At 45.6% G+C, this 11544-nt stretch overlaps 1 long non-coding RNA gene across 1 annotated transcript; it reads left to right on the top strand.

Moving 5' to 3' along the window:
• Positions 1 to 6318: 6318 nt before the first annotated feature.
• On the top strand, positions 6319 to 10565 carry LOC129506380 (uncharacterized). Its single transcript, XR_008663758.1, has 3 exons — positions 6319 to 6374; positions 9017 to 9767; positions 9858 to 10565. It is a non-coding gene; the product is annotated as an uncharacterized LOC129506380 (long non-coding RNA).
• Positions 10566 to 11544: the final 979 nt, after the last annotated feature.

An 11544-nucleotide genomic window follows, 5' to 3' on the forward strand; every position in this document is an offset into this window, starting at 1 on the left:
TCATGCCGCTCCCCGTGGCACCTGGAACTGCCTTTGAACCCAGCTGTGGACTCATCTAAGCATCAAGGAGCACAGCATGGCAGGCACCTGGGGCCCAGGTCGACTCCCCGCTTTGGCTCACTCGGAGATGGAGCAGCAGGCCGTCAGGGCAGCCCTTAGCCCGGGGCACCACAGACCTTTCCACTCGCTGCTCTTCCAAGCAGCCGGCTAAACATAATTGAGGTCTGGGAACAAAGAAAGATGCCAGCTCCGTGAGACGGGAAGGGACTTTGATGTGTGACACCAGAGCGCTTGGGGCAGGGGACGGCTTACACTCCTACAAAGCAGGGCTGCCCTAGCCCGGTTGTCCTCAGAGTGAATGCAAAGGGATCAATCAACTAGGTTCTCTCTTTCTGCCCTAATTTTCCCAAACTATGCTCCTGCACGCCCTGCCTGGGCCTTGCACGCTCCTGCTCCATCCCCGCGGAGCCCATTAACATCGCAGACCATTAACCTCGCTGTCCCCGGCCCATCCCAGCTTCTGCTCTGCTGCGGAAGCCCCGCAACAGCCAGAAACCTGGGAAACCCATCAGGCCATGAAAGGGGGGTACGGGAAAGGCTCTCTGCAACGTTGTACAATGATAAGGAGGCAGGCGGCTTGAGAACACGGGCCGTGGCCGCTGTCCCTCACCGCTGAACCCCCAGCGCCAACCACACATCTGACACACTGCAGGTGCTCCATAAGGTGTGCTGAGTGACTATGGGTGAACAGCAGTGACAGTCACTGCACCAAAAATGTGTGAGGCTGGGCTGGGGACGGGGAGAAGGACGTCTCAGGGCCCTTCTACTCAAACTTGAACACAGAGTTTACTCTGTCCCCAAACCTCTTGATGAGCATCAAACCTGTCAATGTTCCAGCCCAGCTCCCTTGTAACCCACAGGCCCCCGGCCTCAGACACCCAGGGATGTTGACCCAGCGCGCCCCAAATCAACCCAAAACAAATGGAGAGATTCGCATTGTTGCACGCACTGCATATTTGCTCAACTGTCTGGGGCTAAATATAAAACAATGGAGATGAAAGGGGTGGGGTAGGGGACTTACTGAAAGGAGAAATCAAAGAGGAACCAGCCATCAGCTTATGTTTAGCAATAAGCAGGCTAATCACAAAGGAAATTAAAAGCGAGTTTCCTTGAAGACGAAGAGGAGGGGGAGAACCTATAATTGGTTCCCTCTGCTCTGAAGTCCCAGCACCTGCCCTCCATCTGCACCCAGAGGTCGGGGGAACTGCTCCACCAAAACTTCCAGGCAGTCTGGAAATGCAAACACACACACACACACACACACACACACACACACACACACACGATCCATCCATGTGAGATTTTAAATGCACAAAGCCTCAATACTTAGAGGCCAACACTAGGGCCCATCCCCCTACCCTTCACCATGTACTAAATCCTCAGTCACCTGGAAGGAGAGTTAGCAGGGGAGATGTAGTGGCCATCAGTAGGCAGTGACCAGCTGCGAGTTACGGAGCCAACCGCTTGTTACTGACAATCGATGTCAACGGTCGTGAGTGGTTTGCTTAGTTGTACAAATTGGAGAGGGTCCCAGGTGATACCGATAGTGATGTCACCCCTTACCCCAAGCACTCCCTTTTGCTTTCTCATAGGACAAGCAAGGGGGGGGGCACAGCCATGGCACCAAAAATGCACTTCCCTCGCAGGGGTGGGCAGCCCTCCTCGAGGGTCACAGCCATGGGTTTGCAACAGGAAAATGTCGACAGCCTCTGGTCTAGAATGGGGACCCCAGAAGGCAGACAGAGCTGGATGACACATCTCTGAGATGCCATCTGGCCCATCAGCAACCAGCAGCATTTACCGATGGTGTGTACCTGTGGCCTTGCACTGCTGCAGTCAGATGGTCCAAACGTGAGAGAGAAAGAGAGTACGTCAGAGGGAGAGAAGGAGACAGAGAGGAAGGGGAGGGAGGAGAGGGAGAGAGGGAACAGCGGAGCTGCTGCCAGGGATTCCCTGGGCATCAGGCCTCCATGAAGCCATCCTGTAACCCACCCCTCTTCTCTTCTGGTCAAGTCACTTTTTGCTTAAGCCAGTTGGAGTAGACTCTTGTTCTTTGCAAACAAAAGGGCCTGTGCCAAGTCCCATTCCTGGCTAACGAGCTGCAGGGGGAAGGACAAGTGGGCTGGAGGAAACTTCCAGAGGCTGCATGGAGGCGGGGTGGGAGGTACAGGGAGCCCCCTGGGCTGTACAGCAGCTTGTTGCCATAAGGGTTCTGGAGAGGACCCCCTCAGCCAACCCATTTTCTCCTCCTGCTGAAGTCTGGTTCGAACAAAGCACCCAGGGCTTTCCTTCTTTGGAAACCCACTGGCACAGCACAGGGCACTGGCAGGGAGTGGAGCCCGGATGCCTCCTAGCTGCTCTGCTCCCTTGCTCATCCTGCTTGAAAGAACGGAGGGAAATCCCAGCTGCTTAGTCATTTCCGCTCAGTCAGGCGGGGAGTAATGTGTCCTCTGACCCCTGGGGATAATGTCCCCTGAAGAACCATCCGTGTCCTTCCCTGAGGCTAGATCACTGAGCCAAGTGTCCAGACTCCAGTCCCTTCTGGCAAAGCCTTGCAGAGCACGTTCAGCTCCACTTCCCCCAGTGTCAGGAATCTGTGGTGTGATGCCTGAGCCTGGTCTAGGACTTGGCAGCCAGTCTGTCCCACAGTAGAAAGAACACTAGTGTCCAAAAGCTGTCTTGACTTGACTCCTCTATGCAGCCTCAGAGGTATCACGGAACTCCTGGTCCTCAGTCTCCTCATCTGTACAATGGGATAATGCAAACTGTCCCACCAGTTTCCCAGGCCGGGAGGGTTACATATGATGGAGTGTGGGACCAGGATGGCCACACGGGTGTCAGGGACAGGTGATGCTCCCACTCCCTCCACAGAGCCTCCAGCCTCGCCGGCCTGATGAGGGTACACTGATCTCCTATGGAAAGCATGCAAAGCAGGTATTTTCTCTAGTACCTGGTTCGGATGTTCTACAACAGCATTCACAGCACCCTCCTCTTGTTTTCACAGGGGTCAGGGTATCAGGGACCCTCTTAAGCAAGGCTTCCAAATGTGGGATCCCATGCTGCCAGGGACCCACAAAACATGGCCATGGTACCTGCAGACTGATATCAAGATTTCAGAAGATGTGATGGAAGATATTTCAAAGGTCAATTTTCTTTGCTTTGGACTAGAATGTTCTTCAACATATAGTAGTAACACCCATTCTCATGGCAGCCAGCAGCTATGTTTGGTAATAAGATATTTCTGGTTAATAGAACTATGTATCCTAAGTGTTATATGATAAATGAGATTTGCTTGATAGGAAGACCCTTTTTTCAAAAGTAGCAATCCCCAGTGATTTCACTTTAGGTATTTTTACTAAGAAATAATTATGAATACATGCGATGATTAATGGACAATGTATCTATTAATACATCATGCACAAAAGTTTTTTAAAAGTTCAACAAGCGGTTAAAATTAAAGGGTATTCAAACGATGAGATCATATGCAGTTACTAAAAATCCACCTTGTAGAAGAATCTTTTAAAACACTGAGGAATATATTATTTGTATATTGTTGAACAGGGAAAAAGATTTGCAAAACAGTAATATACATGATTCCGATTTTGTGTGGGGAAAATAAAAAGTGTTTTCTGCACTTTGCAAGTTTTCTGCAAATAGTATGGTGATGATTTTTACAGTTAGAGGGAAAGGTAATAAATGCCATTTGGGGGATTTTTGCAAGAATCAAGTTTCTAGGGATGCCTGGTTCGGCTCAGGGCCTGATCCCAGGGTCCTGGGATAGAGTTCTGTATCAGACTCCCCACAGGGAGCCTGCTTCTTCCTCTGCTCATGTCTCTGCCTCTCTCTGTGTCTCTCATGAATAAATAAATAAATTTAAAAAAAATCAAGTCTCTAAAACGGTCTTGAAAGTTGAGAGTTCAAGGAGACCCCAAGAGCAGACACTAGTGGGCCCTCCTCCCTGACCTGTAACAACCTTTGGCTTACAGAAGTCTCCTGCCTCCATTTGTCAAAATGTCAAATTGACACGCCCAGTGTTGGTGAGGATGTGGATTCGTGGTACCTCTTGCCCACTGCAGTGGGAGTGTAAGAGCTTTTGACTCTATCTCCCAAAGTCAAACATTCTTGTGCCTGAAACTAGCAGCCAACACGTGTCCATCGGTAGGCATTACAAAGATAACCTTAGCAGCCCCAGTCACTTTGGCAGAACCTGGAGAAACACCCTCCGCTGTTCCTCCAGAGGAGGAGGAAGAAATGCCCTGCGGGGTGATCCCACACTGCACCGGAGTCAAATCAAATTAATTGGTGTTTCAGTTCAAGAAATGGGAAAAAGTTCTGGAGCTGGATAGAAGTGATGACTCTATGACAATATGGATGTACTTAGTGCCACTGGAGTGTGCCCTCAAAAAGGCTCCAAGTGCTGCATTTTACCACAATACAGAAACATATTAACTACAGTGAACTCAGAAATGTGGATATAAATTCATGATGATAATATTAAGTAAAGAAAGAAGTTTCCAAAAAAAAAAAAGAAAGAAGTTTCCAAAGATGGCATATGACATGAGATCCTCATGATAAAGTTAAAACAACCAAAGCTAAAAAATATACGTTTTGAGGAAATAAATACAATGTAATATGTAAATAATATTATAATAAATAATGTAAATAAATACAAGTGTATAATAAAAAAAAACAAGAGGGGTACCTGGCTGACTCAGCCAGAGGAGCATGCAACTCGATCTCGGGGTTGTAGATTTGAGCCCCACATTGGGTGTAGAGATTATTTAAAAATGAAATCTTAAAAAAAAAAAAAAAAAAAAAAACAAGGGCACCTGGTGGCTCAGTCGGTTGAGCGTCTGACCTGAGCATAAGGTCGTGATCTTAGGGTCCTGGGACTGAGTCCTGCATGGGGCTCTACTTCTCCCTCTCCCTCTGTTGCTTCCCCAGCTTATGTTCTTTCTCTCTCTGTGTGTATCAAATAAATAAATAAATCTTTTTTAAAAAAAGAGAGAATGATGAACATAGAATTCAGGATGATGTTTACTTGGACTAGGGAAGAGTCACCTCATGGCTTGATATGTACTATGATTAAGGTCCTGTGTTTTGCTGGGTAAGGGAGTCACAAGTGTTTATTACGTTAAAAGAAAGAAAATGGAAGGAAGGAAGAAAGGAAGGGGAGAGGGAAGGGACAGGAAGGAAGGGGAGGAAGAGAGTTGGAAGGTGAGAGGGATGGATGGAGGAGATAAAGGGAGACAGGAGGAAGTCACGCAAGCACCTAAGATAAGAGTATGTCTTGAAACAAGGATTTGGGTTAACCCAATTCTGGTCACCTGGTGTCCTTTTAAAAGTGCTAAACTAAACAGTAATTTTTTAGCAATGGATCGACACGTCAAAAAACCATTTTTAAAAGTAAAAAGATGACTAACACAGCATTTAGGATAGTGGCTGCCCGGGGGTGAGGAGGGACGTGTTCGAACTTCCCTCCCTGATCCTGGCACTCCATTTCTTAAAATCAGTCCTGAATACATGATTGCTCACTTTATTATTATTCCTAAAGCATACACCTAGTTTATATGCACTCTTTTGTATGTGTGATTTACTTCACAATTAAAAAGTAGAGAAGAAAGGGAGCATAAATTAATGGAATAGAATGCGAAGAAACAATAGAATTTCGAGTTCTCTGAAAACGCCAGCGCATAATCAAAGCTCTGGCAAGACTGATCAGAAAAACAGGGAAGGCACATATATTCAGAATGCAAAAGAGGATACACCTAGAGAAATGGTAGAGATGTTTAAACTCTTAAGAGAACAGTGTGACATATCCTATGCCAATAAATTTTATTTGTTTTTTTAAAAGATGCTATTTATTTATTCATAAGAGACACAGAGAGAGAGAGAGAGAGAGAGAGGGAGAAGCAGCCTCCCCAAGGGGAACCCAATGAGGGACTCGATCCCCAGACCTGGGACCACAACCTGAGCTGAAGGCAGACACTCCACCGCTGAGCCACCCAGGAGTCTCATGCCAATAAATTTTAAAATAGACAAAATAAGTAAAGTTCTAGAAAAATGTGTACCAGGATATGAAAATGGGACTTTCTCCACCTCGTCCTCAGTGAAAGCTCCAGAGACTGAGAGGAAAGCACAATTGCCAAACGCTTGCCAGTTCCTAAACAAGAAGCCAAACCACCTGGCCTCCACAGGGCAAGCTAGGGTTCTGTGAAACCAGTTCTGCAGGCACCGACCTCCACTCGGGTCTGGCTGCCGAAAGGGTACATACAGACTGGAGAGGCCTGGACGAGAGAAAGGTGCTTCTGGAGGTGAGTGGGCAGGCAGGTGCTTCCCCATCACTTCAAATCAAGTAAGAGAGGCTTGAGGGGGACCCCCAGGGGGCCTGAGGGGTTTCCAGGGCTGGGGGGTCCTAAAGGTTTACCCCTACCTGAAAAACACTAAAGGCAAGTTCACAGAGAGCTGCCTGGCGGCAGAGCAAGAGTAAGGAGAAAGAGCTATGTTAGGGGCACTCTGCCGACAGTGGCCAAGGAAGCACGCATTTACCAAAGGCAACAGGGATGGGGATGAGGGGGAAAGGAGTCTGCCCTCCAGGGGGCCGGACCAGACAGAGAGTCGACAAGGAGGACCAGATGGCCAGCTGGAGTCAAGATGTCACCACGCTGCAAGCTTAGCAAACTGGAGGTCCCAGTGGAGTGGATGGGCCTTGGAGATATGCACAAAATTATAAGTAGAGAAAGAGCCAGCTTTAGACTTCCAGAAGCCTACAGAACACCAATCTCCTCTTAAATGCACCTGTCTCCTAAGACTGTGTTCTGTACCTTACAACCCCTGACCCGGTAGCTCTGCAGATTGAATATGATTATCTATCTATCTATCTATCTATCTATCTATCTATCTATCTATATCTATCCAGCCAGCCAGCCAGCCAGCCTGGCCACAAGCTGCTTATCCTGAAAATGCAAGGAAGGTTTAATTTCACAAAAAAGTGACTAATGTAATTCACTATTTTAATGGAAAAAAATGAAGAAAAATTATATGAAGAATTTTTTTACAAAATTCAAATCTATATTTTAATTCAAAGCTTCATGTTAAAAATAAACATATCTCTCTCTCCCTCTCTAAAATAAATAAATCTTTTTTTAAATATCTAAAATCAGTGCCTGGGTGGCTCAGTTGGTTAGACATCTAAATCTTGGTTTTGGCTCAGGTCATGGTCTCATGGGTCGTGGGACTGAGCCCCATGTCAGGCTCCATGCTCAGCACGGAATCTGTTTGAAGATTCTCTCTCTCTCTGCTCCTCCCCCTACTCACCCACACACTCTCACTAAAATTTAAAAAAAAATATTTTAAAATATATATCTAAAGTAAACAAAAACACTTAGAGATTAGGGATACTAGGACCTTAATTTAATAAAGGGTATTTTGGGGCACCTGAGCACCTCAATCAGTTAAGCAGCCAACTCTTGATTTCGGCTCAGGTCATGATCTCAGGGTGGTGAGATGGAACAAGGTGTGGAGCTCTGGGCTCTGCAGGAGTCTGCTTGAGATTCTCTCCTTCTCCCTCTGTCCCTCCCCCTGCCTGTGTGTGCTCTCTCTCTCTCTCTCTCTAAAATACATAAATCTTTTTAAAAAATAAAGGATATTCTTATAAAGTATGCAGCAAATATGCTCAGAGATAAAACATCAGATAAGTTTTCTTTAAAATGACAAATCATGTTATCTAGAATTAAATCTAACAAAGATACTCAGACCTATAGGAGAAAAATGTAAAACTATACTGAAGCATAAAAGAAGACTTAAGTAATAGAGCGATATAGCATGTCCATAAAATGGATGTCTCTATATCATGAAAAACAGTGACTTCCTCCAAATTATGTCTATAAGTTCAATGCCATTCCAATTAAAATCTCAAAGGATTTTCTCATAGAATTTAATAAGATGATCCTAAAATAATATGGGAGGAAAGAAGGCCAACAATAGCCAAGGCAATTTGGAAATAAGAAAGACAAACTTGCAGAATAAGGAATTATTATAAAGCTACCTATTGTAATTAAAACTGTGGTATTGCCCCAGGGATAAACAAGCCGTGCAATAGAATGTAGAGCCCAGAAATAAACCCATAAACATAACTAATATGTACCAGAGGTAGAATTACACATCGGCATAATGAATTCTATAAATAATGAAGATAAATAATGAATAAAAGAATGAATTATTCTGTAAATTGTACTGAAGAAAATGGCTAATTGGGAAAAAAAATAAAATTAAGCCTTTTCCTTACATTGAACGCAAACACACAATCCAAGGTGATTAAAAATCTAAATGTGAAAAAAAATCAACATTTTTAGAAAACACAGGAGAAAAATGCAAATGTATAACATCAAATTAGTTAAAAAATTGATAAAGATATAGTAACTACAAACAAAAAAATTTAAATATTGGGATATATTAAAATTTAAAACTTCTGTCTGAAAAAGACTTTTATAAATGAAATGGAAAAGACAAGTCACAGATTTAAAAGATTTTATTGTATTTATGCATACATATCCTTTTTTAAGTGTGTGGAGTCCAACGAGGGGATGAACTCATGATGAGATCAAGACCTGAGCTGAAACATCAGGAGTCGGATGCTTAACTGACTGAGAAACCCAGATGCCCCCAAAAAAGATATTTTAAGGAACAAAGGATATATAAGGATTTTAAGGATCCAGGATATAAAGAGCTTCAACAAATAGTGAGAGAAAGACAAACAACCCAACAGAATTGGGCAAGGCATATGAACAGAACAAAACAGCATGGCGAATAATAACTTAAAAATAAACTTAATCTCACTAGTAATCAGGGAAATGAATGGGAACAACAGGGATTCCATTCATCCTAATCAGATTGGCAAAATCTTGCAAGTCTGAAAACACTCGTAAGCAAAGGGAACTTTTATGCTTTTTGACAGGAGAGCATGTTGCTACAATGACTTTGAAGAGGAATTTAAGAATATCAAGTAGATTTGAAGATGGCCAAATCTCCCAATACAGCAAAACCAGGTCTACGTAGCCACTCTGGAAAGAGTTTTGGGTGCACAGGGAGACGGGTACGAAAATGTCCATTGCATTCCCGTTTGTGAGAGTGAGAAAGTAGAAATGAAGATTATTGCAAGAATGAAGATCTATAGCTGTGGGTTATTTAGCCAGGAAAAAAAAAAAAATCATTCAGCAGCAGTTCAAACGTACCAGATGCATGCCTAATACTTCTCACGTTGCTTTATGTAGGCCACCTCCATGGGGTATGTAGTATCTACTCCTTTCGATCTGCCCTGACAATTCCCTGCCATCTTTTGGCCCAGATGAGGCAGCAGACACTTCAAGGGCCTCCCTGCTCCCTACTGGCCCCCCCCGGGGGGGAGGGGGGCATCCAGCAGCCAAAGGCATCTTTCTAAGAGATACACCTGACATCGTCACTTGACTACTTAAAACCCTCTGATGACCATGGCCTACAAACAAAGCCCAAATGCCCTCGCTGAGCTCACACAAACATCACTTATCATCCCACCACCCTTTCCAAACCAGCCTCGCAGGATTGTTCATGGTTCACCAGACATGCCAGCTTCTCAGCCACCATGCCTTGGTCATTGGATTTGCTCCGTCTCCCTGAAGCGAGCTCTCCTTACTCGGGCCCTTCTCATCCACATGGATCCCCCTGGCAAAGTGCGTCAGTATGCAAGTGTCTGTACTCAAAGCTTGGCTACCGCCACACATCCACGGTCCCCATTCCCTACTCTTTTGTTTTCTATACAGTTGAACCCAAAGATCCAGGAGCTCCAGCCTGCTGGGTTCATCATGGGAGAACTGCAGTAGGAGAGAACCTCACCCGGCCCCCCCCCAGGAGGAGCCCATTCCACAGATGCTCAAAGCCAAACTCCTCCACTTTCCTACATGGCCCAGAGAATCAGCCAAGAAGAAGGAGCCTGGATTGCAGAGGAAAGAGGACAACTGGGAGAGTGAAGTTGGACACAGCCAGGGAAGAAGAAGCAGTATCAAATGCTACTGAATGTTCTCGTAGGCAGGTTTGTCCGAAAGACAGCACATGGCTGTCTCGTGGACAATGACACAGTCCCTGCCCAAGCAGTGTCAGGGTTGTCCCCTTGTAAAGCTTTTTAAAAATCTTTATGATGACACCTTCTCATGGAAGTTCGATCCTATAAAGTGGAAGTTCTCTCAGCCTGGAGTGCACCCGGACAGGTTTGGGCATGTGCACTTGTGGGCTGAAGGAGCTGGGAGCTGCTATGCCCAATGGAAGGAAGAGCATTTAGACAACCCGGGGAGGGAGGGGAGAGAATCAGAAAGGGCAAGGAGAGAGAGAAACCACTAAGTGGGGGAAGGTGGGGCAGCTGCAGGCAAGGAGGCAAGTCAGAGTTTGAAAATAAGAAAGAGGGTGCCTGGGTGGCTCAGTGTTTGAGCGTCTGCCTTAGACTCAGGTCATGATTCCGTGGTCCTGGGGTCAAGTCCCACACTGGGCTCCTTGCAGGGAGCCTGTGTCTCTGCCTCTCTCTGTGTGTCTCTTTTAAATAAATAAATAAATAAATAAAATCTTAAAAAAAAAAAGAAAGAAAGAAGAAGAAAGACCATCAAGCGATTCTAAATCACCATCGAGTGATGCTCGATGTGGCCCCTCCCTGGTAGGATCATTCATCATTGGTCATCGATGCATATTCCCTGGATCTTTGCGTGTGGGGCTGTCTCTTGGGAGTAGAGATGGAGCAATGGGCCATGTGGGGTAAAGATTGAGAGCATCCCTGGATCTGCACCTTCAGAACATGGGGTCCCTGGGGGATACGTGGAATTCTTTGAAGAGGTGGAGGGGCTGCAGGATGAGGATCTAAGATGCTCTGATCTAGATCTTAAGTGCCTTCAGCTGACATCTGGATCACTCTTGTTACCTGCACAGCCTCCAGTAAACTTCAAAAAAAACTGTTCATCTTTTCAAAGTACACTCCAGCATAAATGGACAAGTGTGCGCACCGACCACGTCACGTGTGGTGTTTAATACTCCTTCCCTGCCCCTGGCCAGAGCCCATGGTCACTCAGTTATAGAGGTCACAGAGACAACCCAGATGAAAGTCCATTTACAGATGGGGCAGTGAAAACCCAGAGAGGGAAAGCAACTTTCTCAAGACCGCACAGCTAATGGGTGCAGAGCTAAGGTTTACTTTTCCCACCCTCGGGTTTAGGCTTTTTCCTCAGGGTACAGCAGCTGTTTGTGGGTTAGGCTGGAGCCAATTCGGGTTTGAGGGCAATTCATTAAAGTATGTCCCAGAAGTCAGAACAGGAGACAAGGAGGCCTTGTTTTCTAAGTGAATCTCCCAGGGCTAGGAGCTCCAAGCAAACACATTCCTGAATGTTTGCCACCACATTTAAGACCCGAGTAGAAAAGTTATAAATGGGCTTTTTCTCTCTGCAGATAAGAAAACCACAGGATGTCAGG

The sequence above is a fragment of the Nyctereutes procyonoides genome, unplaced genomic scaffold, assembly GCF_905146905.1.
Source record: "Nyctereutes procyonoides isolate TBG_1078 unplaced genomic scaffold, NYPRO_anot_genome, whole genome shotgun sequence".
NCBI lineage: Eukaryota > Metazoa > Chordata > Mammalia > Carnivora > Canidae > Nyctereutes > Nyctereutes procyonoides.